The sequence below is a fragment of the Narcine bancroftii genome, unplaced genomic scaffold, assembly GCF_036971445.1.
Source record: "Narcine bancroftii isolate sNarBan1 unplaced genomic scaffold, sNarBan1.hap1 Scaffold_241, whole genome shotgun sequence".
Taxonomy (NCBI): domain Eukaryota; kingdom Metazoa; phylum Chordata; class Chondrichthyes; order Torpediniformes; family Narcinidae; genus Narcine; species Narcine bancroftii.
Window position 1 is genome coordinate 343155 of NW_027211976.1, and position 20233 is coordinate 363387.

General features: G+C 46.1%; 1 protein-coding gene and 1 long non-coding RNA gene across 4 annotated transcripts in view; both read right to left on the reverse strand.

The window, feature by feature from the left end:
* Positions 1–4309, reverse strand: part of LOC138750721 (uncharacterized) — a 182260-nt gene extending 177951 nt beyond the window's left edge. For 2 of the 3 annotated variants that reach the window (XM_069912832.1, XM_069912830.1), the window contains exon 1: positions 4062–4309. The gene's annotated coding sequence lies outside the window, so the exon portion shown is untranslated. The remainder of the gene's footprint in view (positions 1–4061) is intronic. The other variant, XM_069912831.1, reaches the window with a different exon arrangement.
* A 3224-nt stretch (positions 4310–7533) lies between these two features.
* Positions 7534–14560, reverse strand: LOC138750720 (uncharacterized). Its single transcript, XR_011349477.1, has 2 exons — positions 13883–14560; positions 7534–8875 (listed from the first exon to the last, which is right to left on the reverse strand). It is a non-coding gene; the product is annotated as an uncharacterized lncRNA (long non-coding RNA).
* Between the last annotated feature and the right edge of the window lie 5673 nt (positions 14561–20233).

The following is a 20233-nucleotide window of genomic DNA, read 5'->3' on the forward strand; positions in this document are numbered from 1 at the left end:
TCTCATCCCAGTGCCAAATTAGTTTAAACCGCATCCGACGGCTGCACCAAACCTAGCTGCCAATACATTGATCCCTTTTGAGTTTAGGTGTAACCCATTCTTTTTGTAAAGGTCATGCCTTCCCCAAAAGATAGCCCAATGGTCCAAGAAGCCAAAACCCTGTCTTTTACACCAGCCCCTCAGCCACACATTCACTTGTCTTCACCTTGCATTTTTGTCCTCACTTGCACTTGGCAGAACAGATGCAGAACAGTGGAGAAAAGAACGGAACAGTGTGGAACAGGGGGTCAGCTGGAGAACTGTGGGGACAGATGGGGAACAGAGTGGACCCATGGGGAACAGTGGGTAATTCTGGGGAGCAGTGGGGAACAGATGGTGAACAGTGGAGAACTGTGAGAAACAGTGTGGAAAAATGGGGCACAGATTGGAAACAGAGGAGCATCTGATGGGCAACAATGGGGAACCATGGGGTACAGTTGGTAACAGTTGGGATCTGTGGGGAACAGTGGGGAAGAAATGTGGAACAGTAGGTTAAAGTGGGAGAAATGGAGAACAGTAGGGAACAGAGGGCAACAGTGGGGAATAGATTGGGAACAGCTGGAGAAAAGTGGGGAACAGTGAAGAACTGTGGGGAACACAGGGTAACAGGGGAGAGCAATGGGGAACAAAAGGCGAACATTGGAGAACGTGTGGAACATTGGTCAAAAGTGTGTGACAGGTGGGGAACAGTGAGGAACAGTGGGGAACAGTTGGGGAACAATGGTGTATTGAGGGCAACAGTGGGAAAAATTGATGAATGGATGGAAGAGATGGGAAAAAGTGGGGATCACTAAGGAACAGTGGGGAAAAGTGGGGATCACTAAGGAACAGTGGAGAACAGGGGTGAATAGTGGGGAGCAGTGGAGAACAGATAGCAAACTGTGGAGAATGGGGGAACAGATTGGGAAATGAGTGGAAGAGTGGGGAACCTTGGGGAAAAGTGGGGAATGGTGGAAAATAGCTGAGGAACAGTGGGGAACTGATGGGAAACGGTGGGGATCCGTGGGAGACAGCTTTAACAATGATGTATGGCGCACTGAGACAGAAACTGTGACACCGGATTCAGATCAATGAGAAGGTTTATCAGTGATGAAGGATAAACTGTGTCAGATACTGTGAAAACCAGGTTCACAGTGGGGAGAAAGTTTATCGGTGATACAAAATAAACTCTGGCATATACTGTTATAACGGATTCACAGTGGGTAGAAGGTTTAACAGTGATGTATTGTAGACTGAGGCGGATACCGTGAAACTGGGTTCACATTAGTGAGATGGTTTAACGTTGAGGTTCAATGAACTGTGACAAGTACTGTGACACCAGGTTCACAGTGTGGAAGAGGTTTAAACGTGAAACGCAATACATTGTTGCAGATACCGTGACACAGAGTTAACAGTGGGGAGACATTTTAATGGTGATGTTCGGTAGACTGAGGCATATACTCTGACTCCGGGTACAGAGTGGGTAGGAGGTGACAACGGTGATTTGCAGGAGTCTGAGACAGATACCGTGACACCGGGTTTACAATGCGAAAAAGTTTATAGGGTGATGAAAAATGTTTACACTGTTAGCCCGTAATGTGTCAGTTAAGTCTAGGAACTGACGGTGGCAATTCGTAATACCACGCTGTGCACTCGCTATATCATGCCCCCCCCAAATTCGTCACTGTAACTTAAGATACCAGATATGCTTGAGTTAGGCAGACGTTCATGTCGCCTGGGTTGATAGCACTGAACTGGTGAAGTAGGGTCCATATGGCAGGTTTAAGTCTGTCCACGCTGAATAGCTGTGGATGCCCTCCGATGTCCAATGTATATACCACTCCATATCTCTTAATCAAACAAAATGGTCCTTCATGTGGTTTTAGTAATGGTGCCCCTGGAACCTGTCTTCGTACAAATACAAATTCAGTGTTTAATAGTGATTGGGGGACTTGTTGTCTAGTTTTGCCATGCCAGTTGGTAGAGGATGGTTTGCTGTTAGCAATACCCTTGCGGAGTTGTTGAAGGATGTCCATGTCTGAATTGTTCCTGAAGTGAATATCTTCTGGAACCATAAGGGCCGGACGAAACATCAATTCTACAGATGATGCAGACAGATTTTCTTTTGGAGCTGTTCATACTCCTAATAGAACCCAAGGCAGTTCATCGACCCAGTTGCTCCTTACGTGATATTGTAATGAATAAATATATTTGGAGAATTTGGTAATATTTGCGATTTTGGTAAGATTTAGTGTAGGTTACAAACATACATACATACCTTTTAAAACAGATTTTATTTGAAAGACTGAAGAAATATTGATGCACATACACAAGTAGGTGTTAACTGAACTGATGTAATAAAATGAATGACCATTGTTTGGAAATGGAGCCAGGATGACTACAAGTACCTTTCTGCAGGGTGCTTACAGGAAAGTCACTCACCGGTTTTGTTTACCTAACCACAGCTTGAGCAGAAGAAAGAACTCCTGTTGTTTGGAATAAGAGAAATGGAACTCTGTGGTCACTGAAAGAAAGAAGTTATCATCTGGAAAACCCTGAAGGGGCAAGTTTCATCAGCGAGACATTGACGTGACTAATGGTGGTACCTCAGTTGTGGAAATCCTGGAACAACAAATCACTCTCTGCAAACCCTACAAGAACCTTCCTGAGCGGTAAACATTTACCTTTCGAGCACCAAAACCTGGTGAAATTTATACATGATCAATTATGTGCACAGCAGAAGAATTGCCTGCATCCAGAGAACTTGGAAGAAGGAGAAGTGAGATTGAACTGTGAACCAAAGAACTTTTCATAAAATTTAAACACATTACAAACATGTGTGCTTAGAATTAGAAGGGGGTTAATTTGGGTTAGTTAAGTTAAAGTTTCATTCTATTTTCATGTTTAAAGTTGATTAAAAATAACTTCTGTTTTAAAAACCACCTGTCTTGGTGAATGTCTATTGCTGCTGGGTTTTGGGGTCCTTTGGGCTCGTAACAATATCTGCTTAGATAATGACATTGGGCCTGTTCAAAGTAGGAAATGGCTTCTACCAGCAGGAGTTTCTATTTGAGAAAAAATACTGATAGGTGGCTGAACACATATGTTTCCTAAAAATTAATACCCTCTCCCTCCCTAAACCACATTCAGCCCTGTGACATCTTTCTCCATTGCATTACTGGGACCACCAAGGACCTGACCCATTTCCCATCTTTCCTTGCAATGCCAATATGGCAGCTGCCATTAAGAACAGACAAATCACATTTTAATTCAGCAAGCAAGATGAAAATCATCTGGACATCCTGCTTTAAAAGAAGGGTAAACAAGCCTTCCTAAGTTTGTCACTTCATTTTTATTTCAATTCACATGGGGCATTAGCAAAAAGTGTCCCATCCATTTCGTCATCAAATTATGAGTAAAATCATGATTGCTGTTCATGAAAACCCATAACCTTCAATGTTACACAGATAATCTAGGAAGAATTATGTAACAAAAGTAAATGAAACATTAAAAGAATTTCCCCCTTATAAACACTGAGATTGTAGCACGCCAAGCGACCGGGCGAGCAAAAAAAAGTGAAATCGGAGCAACACTCGGACAGTCCAAGACGGCCCTCCCCGACCTGCGACCGTCATGGAGACTGAAGGATCAGTCAGATCTCACAATGGTCGCAAGTCGGAGTTTTCCCCGTGTGCGGTGCCTGAAGTATTAGAGCCTATTTTTAAAATCAAATGATTTGACAAACGAGAACAGAGACACAGGGAACGAAAGACCCAAAATGTGCGGATTGAATTTGTGACTCAGTGTCTCGGGGTCCATCGGCTGGGGGAAGCCATCTTAATTTCTGTGCGCATGCGCGAGTCATCAGTTGGCGCTTGCCCAAAGGGTTCGCTTAGGGCCGTCATTTGGCACATGCGTATCAATCGTACATGCGCGAACCGAACGCCAAGTGGCGAACCCATCGCGCATGCGCCAACCAAAGACGTGCAAATCTCCTTCTTGCCCCTCCCCTCCCCCCCCCCCCCCCCCCCGCTGCCAGTTACCCCGCGGCCTCCGGCCTCGCCCTGTTGGCGCCATCAGGCCTCGCACCGACGCCTCGGCTCCACCCAAACACCACGTCGGTACCGGCCGCTCAACGGTGGGGCCCATCGGGCTGCGGGTCGCTCGCTCTCTCTGGACCGCGCGGCTGAGGAAGGTCCCGGCGCCGCTGCCAACTTCTTCCCGTTAGCGCCCTCGGCGACGCGACGGACCCCGAGCTGACGACGCCACCGCCAACGTCCCGCCTCCTCACAGCAAGAGCCAATCAGCCCGCGAATCCGCCCATCAATCTAACCCTACTTCAGCGTCCAATCCAAAAGCGGCCTCACCGAATCAGTCCATTGGCTCGTGCAATTGAAGCAACTCATCAGCGAGCGATGGAACACACAGTCGCACCCAATCAGCATCGCAAGACAGAAAAGAGAGGCAGTCGAAGGAGCAGTAAACCCTTCGGCCCTTCCACTTCCTACTACCCCAACTATCAAATCCTTGGGAAACACAGGATCACTCTGTCCTGGCTCCTGGATTCCTCTGATCTCAAGAAATACATTGCACCCAAACTACAAGGGAGACTATATATTATCAATCACTCCTTCATATTTATTACTGCTTCCAATTTAATGGAGGACACAAGTGGTTGTGTCAGACAGCTGGACCTCCTCGGTGAACCTCATGGAGCAGGCAATCATGGTGAGAAGATAACTTGCCCCGCGGGAGGCTAGTAGTGACCCTACAATGTTAATGTAGACATGGCTGAACCTACGTGGTGCTGACTTGAATGTCTGGGGATGGTGCCTTCACGTATTCTGCATTTTGGTCATCTGGCAGAGTGTGCAGATCTTGGCCCCGTGACAACCTGTTTCCGGAGGCTCAGCAAGACAATCCTACTGACCACCATTTTGAAAGTTCTGATGGCTGGGTGCGTCAGGTTGTGCAACTCATCGAAAACCTGCCATCTCCATGTGGTCAGCACGATGAGGCAGGGTTTCCATTGGAATGTCACAGAGGAGCATCTACTTACCAGGGTCGAGGTCAACATCCTCCAGCCTGAGCCTGGAAACTGCTGTCCTGAATGCAAGTATCTCAGGGTCTTCCTGCTGTCCCCTGCCTTGCGCTAAATAGTCGATTCCCTGGGACAGGGCCTGGACAGACTTGGTTGTGGGGTGGGGCAGTGCATCACACAAAATGTGTTGAATGTCTGTAGTGAACTCAGATTCATGAGAGGAGCTGCTGCTGCCTGGCTGATCAAGGGTCCAACACCTTATGGAAGGCAAAAGTTAATGACTTCTGGTCCATGAACATCCTGAATTGTCTACCTTCCAAAAATACCTGAAGTGCCTGACTGCCAGGTACAGTACCAATTGCTCTCAGTCAAAGACGCTGTAGTTGAGTTCGGGTGGCCAGAGGTGTCTGCTAAAGAAGCAAAGGGGCTGCCATTGCCCTTCGATGAATTGCTCCAGTGCACCCCCTACTGCTGTGCTGGAAGAGTCTACTGTGAGAGTGGTGGGTGTCTTTGGCCTGGCGTCTAATGGAAGAGTGATGTTGGCCAGTGCGTTCTTGGCCTTCTGGAACACCTCCAAATCCTCATTGTCCAAGGTAATGTCTTCACGCATGTCTGCATTTTGGTCATCTGGCAGTGTGCAGGTCTGTGTCATCTGCTGACGTACCCACCCTTCCACTCATCATCATTCATAAAAATCACAAAGAGCTGGGGTCCCAGAGTAGATCACCTTGGAGCGCCGCTAGTCATTGTTCCATCTACTACTACCCTCTGTTTTCTGCAGACAAGCCAATTCTGAATCCACACAGCCAAGGCTCCATGGATCCCATGCCTCCCGACATTCTGAATGAGGCCACCGTGGGAACCTTACTAAAATCCATGTGCAGCCCATATACACCTTTACCTTCATCTATTTCCTTTGACACCTCCTCGAAAAACTCAATTTGACTCATGAAGCAAGACCTGCTCCTCACAAAACTATCCATGAGTTTCCACAGCATGTTTGTGCATTGCCCTCGGCCCCAGAATCTGCAGACTTCCTGGCCAGTCCCTCCCTTACCCCTTCCCAGAGCTTCCGCATCCATTATAACATCAACCATTGTTGCCCAGTACAGGCCCTTTATCCCATAAAGGCTGTACTGACCTTTGTAAATGTTCTCCACAACAAACTAACCCTTACCTGTACCACACCCCTTGCCTTCTGTTCTCTTACATCCACATGCCCGTTGTCTTGGGTAAACTTATTCCTCTCATTTTGTTCTTTTTAGATTGGTCACAGTGTTTGAGGTACCGAAAGAAAATAGACACATACACACACATACACACATACACACCGAGAGCAGTTCAGTTTATACAAGTCTTTATTATTAAATAGCTAGCTGAATTCACACTACCAAATGCAAGCCCTTCCCAATTATACTTATCAATGCCTGGACTGGTCCCAACTGCCAAAGCGAGGCGACGACTGCACACTTGTAGTAGGTTGTCTGGGCGCCGGTAGCAGCTTCTCCACCTCCCCGGACCGGGACGTTGGTTGGAATCTTGAAGTTCTTCTTCTTGCTGAGAGATGTTGCCACCTCTTGGAGAGTCTCAAAGAGGGACTCTTTAAGCAGTGGGACCATGGCTTATATTACCCAAAAGTTGTTTACTTCAGATCTTATCTCTTCGAACAAATGATTTAATTGTCTTCAAGGTCTCCTGACAGTCTGCGACCAACAAAAGACAACTGCATCTCTGGGCCTCATGGTGGAAGTTGGATAATGTCTACTGATTCATATGCATCCCTGGGCCCCATAGTGTAAATTTAGATAATGTCTACTAATTCATATGCAACAAGCTGGTTCTCTGCCTTGCAGGAGCAAAGGCTGCAAAAATAAAAAACATGGTTTAAATCTTCCATTACATTCCACCCCTTGGTCGCAGCCTGTCACTTATGAGACCTTACAAGCATTTGAGTACAGAAGGAGTGAAAAAGAGAAACTAAAACTATGATAATCACAAAAACAAGCAAAAATGCGACAACCAACGGAGAATAATGTGGCCCAATCCACCAAATGGACCAGCTCACCATGAAAAAGGGTTCCAATCAAGCTCAAACTATCCTTGTGGGCCACAAGACCCAGACGCTGAAGCTCACCAACAGATTTTGAAACATGCTTAACAATATCCGATATATTAGTGGATATATCGGGCCGTGTCCCCCACAGGCAACTCCCTCGGAACGTCCTCGACATTACAAATCCAATTGCTGGCATCAAAGCACCGGTTAAGCCAGATCAGCAGGAGCACAAGATGGAGGACCTGGAACAAAGAAGCCTGACATATGTCACTCACAGTGCCATAAGCTTTCGGTATTTAAACAAACTAAACCATCCTGTCCCTCAATAGCTATCCACTGAGTGTTACCCTGGGCAGGTGTCACTATTTCTCCTTTTACAGGAGGGACACTGTCAGAAATAAAACTTCTCACACATGAGTCTCTTTAAAACTGATGACACGACAAGCTTTATTTACAAGTCTGCAGAGTTGGACTTAACTGGCTTCTCACCAGTTAAGCCCCGATACATACAGTGCATTGATTTTTATACCCTTATTGTTTGCCCTTCCCCTTCTTATTAATACTGTTTTAATTGGTTAGTATTACAAAAGCATTCTAAGTATAACTGCATTTTTAATTATCACGTTCGTTACGTACGCTGTGAACTCTACATACACTAAATTCTGTTTCTCACCCTTCTTATCAATCCTTTGTCTCCTGCATGTCTCTCACTATGACCATGAAAAGATAGGTTTTTAAAAAAACATATTCAGCTGAACCTTTTGTCCTTGGCTGCTAGTAAGCTCCCTGTCCGTTCTGGCTTCCCTTTTTATGATTAATCATCACATTTTAACTTAAGTCATTTTAACCTAAATTCTCTATATAACAATCCACCCCTTTCTCTCTTTAAAATGTGTGTAATATATATAGATATGAATTCATCCGTGGACCCCCGCAGACCCAACAATTGGTTACATTAAAAGTTCCTGCAATTTTAGTTGCAAGATCTACAAAAAGGTTATTTCCCCCAACTGCATGACCGAAACTTTCATGGTTATTTGGATGGACTCGAACTAAGTCCGGCTGTCTTAAAGGGGCAGGCACTTTCGAGTGTGGAGTGGAACTTTTCATTGGAACAGTACGCTGGTGTATGCAAAACCAGAGTCCATCAGGGCATGGTGGGCCTGAGTCACCCTTCCAACCGTTAAGAGGGAAAGGAGTGGTATTAGGAATCTGTATATAATGACCCATATTATTTCCTTCTTTTTCCACACAAGGGGTATATGGATGTTGGGTGGTATTTTCTGCCCAGCATTTCTCAGGAACTGAGGTATGGGAAATGAAATTACCTTCCTTTCTTCCCCAAATGTGGTCCTGAAACAGGACCACTGTGTCTCTGCATTTCTTACATTTCACACCTGATAAAGACATAGGCAAACTAAGAAAAATCAAAGAACATAACAATAACATTGTGAATCAAGTCTTTCTGCGAAATCGTAAAGTAAGAGGTTTTTCTCCAGGAACACAAGTCCAGTCTGAGTTCGTATCAGGGTCCTGAGGCGCCTCTACAGGTCCCTTAAATCTGGATGCGTGTGTCCACCCCTTCTCTCTTGTTCGTGCTGCAGCTTCTGTAGTTAAGAGAACTTGGTATGGACCTTCCCACTGGGGCTGGAGTTTTTCAGTCTTCCAGGTCTTGATAAGAATCCAGTCTCCTGGTTCCACTTTGTGTAAAGAAAAGTCTAGAGGCGGTGTTTGTGCCAATAGTCCTCTCTTTCGTAAATCTGTAAGAGAGCGTGACAGTGCCTGTAAATAGTTCCTAACAAATATATCCCCTTCCCCCAAGGTGGGACACCCCTCAACTGTACTCCAGAAGGGAAGCCCAAACATCATTTCATAAGGGGACAGCCCTACATCTTTTCGTGGGGCAGTACGAATTCTCAATAAGGCTAGGGGCAGACACTTTATCCAAGGCATTTTAGTTTCCACCATTAACTTTGTCAATTGGATTTTTAGTGTTCCATTCATACGCTCGACCTTCCCTGAGCTTTGTGGATGCCAAGGGGTATGTAATTTCCAAGAGACCTGTAATGCATCACAAATCAATTGCTGGATTTTTGAAGAAAAATGTGGACCCCTGTCTGAGTCTATAGAATCCATTATACCATATCTGGGGATTATCTGCTCTAGGAGGAGGCGAGCTACTGTAGAGGCTGTAGTATTTATTGTTGGGAAGGCTTCTACCCATCGGGTAAAGTGATCTATTATCACCAACAGATATTTCCATCTTTGAACTTGAGGTAACTCTGTGAAGTCGATCTGGATACGTTGAAAAGGGCGTATGGCTAATGGTTGACCTCCCATGGTCCCTGTCCTCATTATCTTCTTATTAATTTTTGTGCATAGGTAACAATTTTGCACCTCTTGTTGGGCCAAGGTGTAGATTCCCTTACACACATATTCTCGAAGCACTGTGTCACATAAGGCTTGGGTGCCCCAGTGGCTCTGTTGATGCAGGTGTTTTAAAATATTGCGAGTTATTTCTTTATTTAGAACCATTCTTCCATCTGGTGTCTTCCATGTTCCATCAGGCAGCTGGCTTGCGCCCAGCTGAGCCATGTCCTTTTCTTCCTTAGCAGTGAAAATGGGAGCCTTCTTTATGCCTTGCCTTATTGGAATTAAGGTCAGCAAACGGACTTCTTGTTGCATGGCTGCCCTTTTGGCTTCTTCATCAGCCAGTCTGTTTCCAATTGCTGTCGGGGTATCTCCCCTCTGATGGCTTGGTATCTAGACCACTGCTATTTCCTGGGGTAATGTCAAGGCTTCTAAAGTCAGAGTAATCATTTGTTCGTGTGCCAATTCCTTTCCTCTTGATGTAATTAGACCACGCTCCTTCCAGATCTTACCAAAGGTATGCACTACCCCGTATGCGTATTTGGAATCAGTGTAAATCGTTCCAATTTTCTTTGCCAGTATTCTGAGGGCTCTCTGCAAGGCATATAGTTCACAGGATTGTGCTGACCAGCTTCCGGGTAGTCTCGTGGATTCTACTACTTTCCAAGTATTTCCTTCTATTATAGCATACCCACTTCTTCTCATTCCGTCAACGCATCTGGCGGAGCCATCAATGTAGAATTCATATCCTTCTCCCAGCGGAGTATCGCAAAGGTCTTCTCGGGTCTTGGTCTGAAGATCTGTCAACTCGACACAGTCATGCTCCACCTCTTTCTCTGTTTCACTGCCGTATAAAAATTGAGCTGGGTTGCAGCTATTAATTTTTGCAAACTGTAAATCTTCTCCAACCATTAAAATGGTTTCATACTTTAATATGCGAGAATCAGTCAGCCATCGATGGGCAGTTTGTGTTAATAAAACACTCACAGAATGGGAGGTGTACACAGTCATCTTTCCTCCAAAAGTAAGTTTACGTGCTTCCTCTACCAACAGAGCAGCAGCCGCTACTCCCTGGATACACGTCGGCCATCCGCGAGACACTGGGTCCATCATTTTGGAAAGGAAAGCTACTGGGTGTCGCTGACCGCCTTTTTCTTGTGTTAAAACTCCCACAGCTGTTCCTTGGTTATGAGTGACAAATAGCTGGAAGGGCTGTTTTAAAGAGGGCAGAGTGAGCACTGGGGCTCGTGTTAGGCGATGTTTCAAGTCCTCGAACCATCCCTCCTCCTCCTGGGTCCATTTCAATGGATAGTCATTTTCATTTGTCAGTTTATCATACATAAACTTCACCAAAACTGAGTAGTCCTCTATCCATAACCTACAGTATCCTAAGAGTCCCAGGAATTGTCTTATTTCCTTCTTATTACGGGGTAACGGCATTCTAGTGATTCCCGCAATCCGTTCAGGGGTAATCCGTTTCTGTCCTTTACTTATCTGGTGTCCCAGATATACCACAGTTCTCTCAACGAACTGTAACTTGTTCCTGGACACCCGTAGACCCTTTTTCCCCAGATAATTCAAGTCTAATTGTATCTCCCCTCATTTCTTGTTCCTTGGGTCCTGATAATAGTAAATCGTCCACATACTGCATTAGTTGGGAATCATCAGATTGTGGATAGTCCACCAGGATTTGTTCTAGCATTTGTCCAAACAGGTTCGGAGATTCAGTGAACCCTTGGGGCAATACAGTCCACCGAAGCTGTCTCCGTCTACCTGTCCATGGATTTTCCCATTCAAACGCAAACATATCTCTACTTTCCTCTTCTAATGGACACGTCCAGAAGGCATCCTTCAAGTCGATAACACTAAACCACTCATGGTCTGGGGGAATCCGACTCATAATAGTATAGGGATTAGGCACCACTGGGTGGCGGGTCTGAACAATAGCATTCAAACTTCTTAGATCCTGAACTAGGCGATAGGATCCATCTGACTTTTTCACTGGGAGTATAGGGGTGTTATAAGGTGACATGCATTCTTCTAATAGTCCGTCTCGTATTAGAGTCTCCTTTTCTCCCTTCCAAAGAAATAGGATACTGACGTTTCCTTACCGGCTGATGACCTGGTATTAATGTGACATGTAAAGGTGGGATGTCCAGACCTCCTCGATTTCCCTCCTTATACCAGACTCTCTCGTCAATCTGCCGTTCATCCTCTTCCTTTAGAGCACAGAGGTGGACTCGCACTTCTCCGTCCATAGGGAGAGCACCCAAACCTAGGAGAGCCTGTAAGTCCCTTCCTAGGAGGTTAAATCCAGCCGACGGTAACAACAAGAGGTCTTGTACCCCTTCTCTTTCTTCCAGTTTCACTGTTACTTGGGGAATTATTGATACCATTCTGGGAGCTCCTTCTATCCCAGAAATTGTCAAATTACTTTTTATAGGCTCAGTTCCGATTGGCACAGTTATTACACTACTTCGTTCCGCTCCTGTGTCCACCATAAACACCACCTCTTCTCCCTTGGGACCAATTTTTAGTTTTACCAGGGGTTCCCTCTTATATTTGGTCCCTAACATTTGGAACCCCTGACACCCCTAATCTTCTTCCATAAGTTCGAGGGCACGCAATTCCCTCTTGTATCGGGGGCATTCCCTCTTAAAGTGTCCTTCCTCATTGCAGTAATAGCACTTAACGAATCTCCGGGGTCTTCCCTCTCTTGGATATTTTGGATTGTTTAGAGGAAGGTTTTGTTTTCTTTCCCCTCTGGATTCAGCATTCATCTGTCGGATAGTCTGTACCATAACCTTTGTCGCCTTCTTTTGATCTTCTTCTTCTCTCTGCACATATACTTTTTGTGCCTTTTTTAACAGTTCACTTAGGGGTTTTTCACTCCAGTCCTCCTCCTTTTCTAGTTTCTTTCTAATGTCCTGCCATGATTTGGAAACAAATTCAATTCGAATAAGCTGTTCACCCATTGGTGTACTAGGGTCCACGCCAGCATACTGTTGGACATTCTTTCTCACCCTCTCCAAAAAATCAGTAGGGGACTCGTCTTTCCCCTGGTGGTTCCCAAATGCCTTGGTAAAATTGTGACCCTTTGGCACAGCCTCCCGTATCCCTTTAATTGTCCACTCTCTATATTGTCTCATACTTTTCAATCCCTCGGGTGTTCATTTGTCCCACCTGGGTTCTTTTAAGGGATATTTTTGTTCATGGGGTCTGGGGTCCCCAGGTTGTTCATATTCCCACATGAGGAGGGCAGAATAATGTTCCCATTATTGCCTGCATCTCTTCCCACGTATATGTGTTTGGTCCCAGGAATTGGTCGAGCTGTTCAGCCAGTCCTATAGGATCTTCCAATAACTTTTTCATTTCTTTCTTAAATCCCCGCACCTCTGTACTAGTTAGGGGAACATTCACATATCCCGTTCCCCCTCCCGGTCCTCCCATAGGAATTTCTCTCAGGGGATTTAGGTTTATTGAAAACTTTGATGGTCCTGGACCAGTCTGGGATCTTGTCCAGGGTCGGTTTACCGGTGGAAGTTTAGGGTCCGACTCCCTTAATTCATCCTTTTTATCCCGGCCCCCTTCGGGGCAATCAGATTCATCACCTTTCCCCTCCGGTAATAAGCTTTCCTCGGGCGCAGTAGGCACCGGGGGAATATAAGGAGGGGGAAGGTTGTCCAGAGGTTCCCATTTCTTTTCTCCTGCCACTCTCAATTTAAAACATTCTGTTAAGGATCCTGGCCAGGGAACCCAACAAAATGCATATGCTGACTCTTCTTGATTCACCTTTGGTCTCGAATTTACATATATGTTTAATGTTTGTCTAACCCAATCCTCATCAGATCCAAATTTCGGCCACCAGACCGAGGAACCTTTAATAGGTTGTTTTGACCAAAGGAGACAATATTGGACCATCTTTTTCTTGTTTTTGTCCCGATATCTATTACTATCCCAATTTTCAAACATTCTCCCCAAAGGGCTGTCAAGGGGTACTCCCAGGAATTGTCCTGAATTTTCAGACGAGCCCTTAGATTTTGATCCTCCCATTTTCCCACCTAGATCTGTTTATCGTTGCTGAGGACCCTCTCGTTCTGGACCCTACTCCCTTCTTCTCAGACGCCTCGTCGGAGGTACTGTCCCTCCTTCGGTTACCGCTGAGGTTTCCCTGGGGTTGACCCCTCTCTTCTCGGCACTTCGTCAGAGGTGCTGTCCCTCCTTCGGTTACCGCCGAGGTTTCCCTGGGGTCTATCCTAGAGTCCCACGACAGGGTCCTCACGCCACGACAAAAGCTCTATACCTGATCTATTATGTTAGGTTTTTTTATCCAAACAGGTGTATCCCGTTACACCTGTTACCCAATCCCCACACCACAATCGTAAGTCGTCACTTACCGGTGTCTTCCCGGGGATTGAACCGTCACCCTTCTCCTCTCCGTCTTGTCGTGTCACCTTGTCCGGATACCACTCGCTCAAGCCGCCCGAAGCGACGAGCAAGGGACTAGGAGCCGCTGAACTCAGCGGCGTGCACCACCTCCGATGTCCCTCTTCTCGCCTCCCCTCACGGCCGGAGTGTAGATCCCGGACGAGCCCCCATTTGTCAGAAATAAAACTTCTCACACATGAGTCTCTTTAAAACTGATGACACGACAAGCTTTATTTACAAGTCTGCAGAGTTGGACTTAACTGGCTTCTCACCAGTTAAGCCCCGATACATACAGTGCATTGATTTTTATACCCTTATTGTTTGCCCTTCCCCTTCTTATTAATACTGTTTTAATTGGTTAGTATTACAAAAGCATTCTAAGTATAACTGCATTTTTAATTATCACGTTCGTTACGTACGCTGTGAACTCTACATACACTAAATTCTGTTTCTCACCCTTCTTATCAATCCTTTGTCTCCTGCATGTCTCTCACTATGACCATGAAAAGATAGGTTTTTAAAAAAACATATTCAGCTGAACCTTTTGTCCTTGGCTGCTAGTAAGCTCCCTGTCCGTTCTGGCTTCCCTTTTTATGATTAATCATCACATTTTAACTTAAGTCATTTTAACCTAAATTCTCTATATAACAGACACTACCTGATGGTGTCACCCATACCTTTTGTCCGACATTCTCTAGCTCGGGAATGGGGGGCAATGACTGTTTTTCCTCTGGAATAGGCTGTAGTTCAGAAGCGTGAAGAAGTCGGTGGAAAGGCGATGATTCAAATTATGGACGGCCTGCTGCAGCACATGGCACCACCCCTTCAGGGTCCCCAGTGGTGTTAACAAACTAATTTGTTCCTTCAGTAAACCATGCATTCATTCAACTAACCCGGCATCCTGTGAGTAATAAGGAATATGGTGGACCCATAAGTTATCCAACTGCACGAAAACCAACAAGGTCGGGTCAGATACAGCAAAGAGCTCTCTGAACCCTTCTCCATTAACAAGGCTGCGTTCTGGCACCAACCCTCTTTTCAATCTTCTTCAGCATGATGCTGAAACAAGCCATGAAAGACCTCAACAATGAAGACGCTGTTTACATCTGGTACCGCACGGATAGCAGTCTCTTCAATCTGAGGCGCCTGCAAGCTCACACCAAGACACAAGAGCAACATGTCCGTGAACTACTCTTCGCAGACGATGCCAATTTAGTTGCCCATTCAGAGCCAGCTCTTCAGCGCTTGATGTCCTGTTTTGCGGAAACTGCCAAAATGTTTGGCCTGGAAGTCAGCCTGAAGAAAACTGAGATCCTCCATCAGCCAGCTTCCCACCATGACTACCAGCCCCCCCACATCTCCATCGGGCACACAAAACTCAAAACGGTCAACCAGTTTACCTATCTCGGCTGCACCATTTCATCGGATGCAAGGATCGACAACGAGATAGACAACAGACTCGCCAAGGCAAATAGCGCCTTTGGAAGACTACACAAAAGAGTCTGGAAAAACAACCAACTGAAAAACCTCACAAAGATTAGTGTATACAGAGCCGTTGTCATACCCACACTCCTGTTCGGCTCCTAATAATGGGTCCTCTACCGGCATAACCTACGGCTCCTAGAATGCTTCCACCAGCGTTGTCTCCGCTCCATCCTCAACATTCATTGGAGCGACTTCATCTCCAACATCAATGTACTCGAGATGGCAGAGGCCAACAGCATCAAATCCACGCTGCTGAAGATCCAACTGCACTGGTTAGGTCACGTCTCCAGAATGGAGGACCATCGCGTTCCCAAGATCATGTTATATGGCAATCTCTCCACTGGCCACTGAGACAGAGGTGCAGCAAAGAAGAGGTACAAGGACTGCCTAAAGAAATCTCTTAGTGCCTGCCACATGACCACCACCAGTGGGATAATATTGCCTCAAACCCTGCATCTTGGCGCCTCACAGTTCGGCGGACAGCAACCTCCTTTGAAGAAGACCGCAGAGTCCACCTCACTGACAAAAGACAAAGGAGGAAAAACCCAACACCCAACCCCAACCAACCAATTTTCCTTTGCAACCGCTGCAACCGTGTCTGCCTGTCCCGCATCAGACTTGTCAGCCACAAATGAGCCTGCAGCTGACGTGGACACTACCCCTCCATAAATCTTCATCCGCGAAGCCAAGCCAAAGAAAGAAGGACCCATAAGATACTGTTGTCAGCTGCCCAATCACAGATTGCCTTCCCGGAGAAGTGCGAGCCATTATCAGACTGAATTACTTCTGGTACATCATAACAAGAAATTTAATGGTTTAGTCCTTGGATAGTGCTAGCTTGGTCAGCCGTCTTGGTGGGAAAAGCAAAAAAGTGTCAATCATTACTAGGACGTAACGTTTACCCATACAATCTGGCATTGGGCCTATGTAATCAATTTGCCAGACTGCAGGTGAGTGAGCTCCCTGTCTTATTCGACCATGCAGACGAGGAGGAACAGTGCGGGACTTCAAAAGCTGGCAGGCTGGGCATGTCCGCTCGACCATGCGGACATTGTTCTGATGGATGGGTAAGGCATGTGTACAGGCCACATAGCTGATCCCTTCTCCCCCAAATAGCTACTCTGTTCATGTGCCCATCGAGCCAGGGGGACGGTATCGGCGTGGCTGATAGTGGCAAGCTGATCTGATACTGCATTATGTTGTGCCATGTTCGTCGTCGCATTGGTATGGGCGTCAACGTGATATACGGTTATCTCACGATGATGGGAAGCGTCCCACAACAGCTGCCACAACTGTTTTCCCCATACTGAGCGGTCATGTACCAGCCAGTCATTCTTTTGCCAATCAGACATCCATACCACTAGTCCATTAGCCATAGCCCAGGAATCAGTGAACAAGCGAAGAGGGTGATCATGGGGGTCTAGTGGTAAAGTGACCGCCTTCAACTCAGCATATTGACTGGAGCCACCATCCCCCTCCTCCAATAAGTGAGTTCCTGACCAGGGATAGTAAGCCACCGCCTTCCACTTCTGCTTTCCTTTCACCCAGCGGCTGCTACCATCAGTAAACCAGGCGTCCTCTTGTAATGCTTTCTGTACCATTTCTTCCGTGGCCCCTTGGATCATAACATCATTAATATAATGGTGAATTGAGAGGGAAGGCGATACTGGCACCGTCTCCAAATCACGGACAATTAGGCTGTGGCAAGTAGTGGGAGAGTGTACATCGCCCTGAGGGAGGTGGGTGAAGGTATACTGACGTTCCCTCCAGGTAAAGGTGAACTGATCCTGTGAGACCTCGTCTATAAGAATACTGAAGAAGACGTTAGCGAGATCAATGACAGCATAACATATTCCTGAGTTCCTAGTAGCAATGTTTTCAATAAGGGTGACAATGTCCGGAACTGCCGAAGCAAGTGGTGGGGCATGTTTGTTCAAGAAACAATAATCAACTGTCATCCTCCAGGAGCCATCCGACTTCTGCACTGGCCAAACAGGGCTATTAAAGGGCAATGTTGAGGGCCTCACTACTCCTTCTTCTTGCAAAGCATTGATGGTGGCAGTAATCTCTTCCTGCCCTCCAGCGATACGATATTGTGGAATGCATACTGGTTTTAGGGGGGGGGAGGCACCATCACAGGATCCCACTTAGCCCGACCCACCACTAGTCTTTAAGTAATAGTCCGAATTCCAAATGCAAATCCCCATTGGCAAATATTAAGGGCTGTCCCGGCCAACATTGGATACACTCGTCAGTGGCAGCCACCAGGGCATGTAACCATATAGGGGAAGGGCCAATGTGGCGCGGAATTGCGGAGGTGTAATTGTCCACCTGCAAAATGCTGGATGTGGAATCGTCCTCCTGCGAGATGCCAGATGTGGAATGGTCCACCTGCCAGATGCCGGAGGTGGAATGGTCCTTCTGTGAGAATCCGGATGTGGAATGGACTTCGTGCCAGATGTGTAATGGTACACCGACGAGATGCAGGATGTAGAATGATCTTCTGGACAGATGCCCAATGTGGAATGGAATTCGTGCCAGATGCCAGATGTGAAATGGTATGTTTGTCAGTTGCAGGATGTGGAATGATCCTCTGCCAGATGATGGATATGGAATGGTTTACCTGGCTGATGCTGGAGTGGAATAGACCACCTGCCAGATGCCAGATGTGGAATGTTTCTTTTTCCCCAGATGTAGGATGTGGAGTGTCGGCCTGCCAGATGTGGTAATATCCACCCACTTGATGCCAGATATTGACTAGTCTGCCTGACAGATGCCAGATGTGGAATTGTCTACCTGCGAGATGCCGGATTTGGAATGGACCACTTGCCAGATGCCGGATGTGGAATGGTCTGCCTGTCAGATGTCAAATGTCGTATCAGCTTCCTGCCATTTGCTGGATATGGAAACGTCCACCTAACAGATGCCAGATATGCAATGGTCCCCCTGTAAAATGCCAGACGTGAAATGGTCCATCTGCCAGCTGCTGGATGTGTAATGGTTCACCGGCCAGATGCCGGATGTAGAATGAACTTCTGGACAGATGCCAGATGTGGAATGGAATTCGTGCCGGATGCTGGAAGTTGAATGGACTTCGTGTCAGATGCTGGATATGGAATGGTCCACCTGCCAGTTGCCAGATGTGGAATGGTTTTCTGCCAGATGTGGAATAGTAGTCCTGTCAGATGCTGGATGTGGAGTAGTCAACCTGCCTGATGCCAGATTTGAACTGGTCCACCTGACAGGTGCCAGATGGGGTATGGTAAACTTGCTAGAGGCTGGATGTGGAATGGTCCAGCTGCAAGATACAGCATGTGGAATGGTATGCGAACTATATGCTGGATGTGGAATGGTCCTCATGCCAGATGCCAGCTGTGTAGTGGTCTTCAGGCAGTTGCCAGATGTGGAATGTTCCCCCTGTCAGATGTGGAATGGTCTTTCTGGCAAATGCCATATGTGGAATGGTCTACCTGCTAGATGCCAGATTTTGAAAGCTCCACCAGGAATATGCCATTTGTGGAATGGGCTGCCTGCCTGATGGCAGATGTAAAATGTTCCGTCTGCAAGATGCCGCATGTGGAATTAGCTTCATGACATTTGGCAGATGTGATATTGTCCACCTGCCAGATTCCGGATGTCAAATGGTCACCCTGCCAGAAGCCAGATGTGGAATGTTCTGCCTGTCAGATTCATGTTGTGGAATGGCCTTCCTGGAAAATGCCTGATGTGGAATGGTCTGTCTGTCATATGCCGAATGTGGAATAGTCCGCCTGTTAAAAGCCAGAAGTGGAATGGTCTTCCTGCCAGATACAGTGACTCCAATTTGACAGTTGGTTTAACAGTGATGTACTGTAGAGTGAAGCAGATATTATGATACCAGGTACACAGTGTTGAGAGGGTTTAAGTGATGTACAATAACTGTGCCAAATACAGTAACAAGGGTCTCATAGTGGGGAGAAGGATTAACGGTGATGTTCAGTAGAGTTAGACAGATCCTGTGACAAAGGTTTCACAGTGGTGAGAAGTTTTAATGGTGATGTGCGATAAACTTTGGTGGATACGGTGACTTCGAGTTTAAAGTGGAGAAATGGTTTAATGGTGATAGACGGTAGACTCAGGCATATTTTGTGACACTGGGTTCACAGTAGCGAAATGGTTAAAAAGTGATGTACAATAAACTGTGTCAGATACTGTAACACCAGGTACAAGGCGGGGAGAAAGTTTAAAAGTGCTGTATGATAAACTGTGTCAGGTACTGTAAAACCAGGTTCACAGTAAGGAGAAGGTTTAATGGTGATGTATGGCAGACTGAGGCAGATACTGTGACACCAGTTACACAGTGGGGAGAATGTTTAATGAGGATGTATGGTACACTTTGACAGATACTTTTCACACCAGGTACACAGTAGTGAGTAGGTTTAACAGTGATATATGATACATTATGGCAGATGCAGAGACACCAGGTTCACAGTGAGGAGAAGGTTTTATGATGTTCGTTAGAGTGAGGCAGATACTATGACATTGAGTTCACAGTGGTGGAAGATTTAACAGTACGATAAACAGTCCCAGGTACTGTGACACCTGATATCCATTTGTTATGGATTTAAGAGTGTAGGATTATGTGTAGCAGATATTTTGACAGAAGGTTCAAAGGGGAAAGAGGTTTAATGGCGATGTACGATAATCTGTGGCAGATAGAGAGACAATGGGTTTACAGTGGGGAGAAGGATGAACAGTGATGTATGATAAACTGTGGCAATACTGTGACACGATGTTCACAATATTATGAAGTTTTAATGGTGATATATAATAAACTCTGGCATATACTATGACAC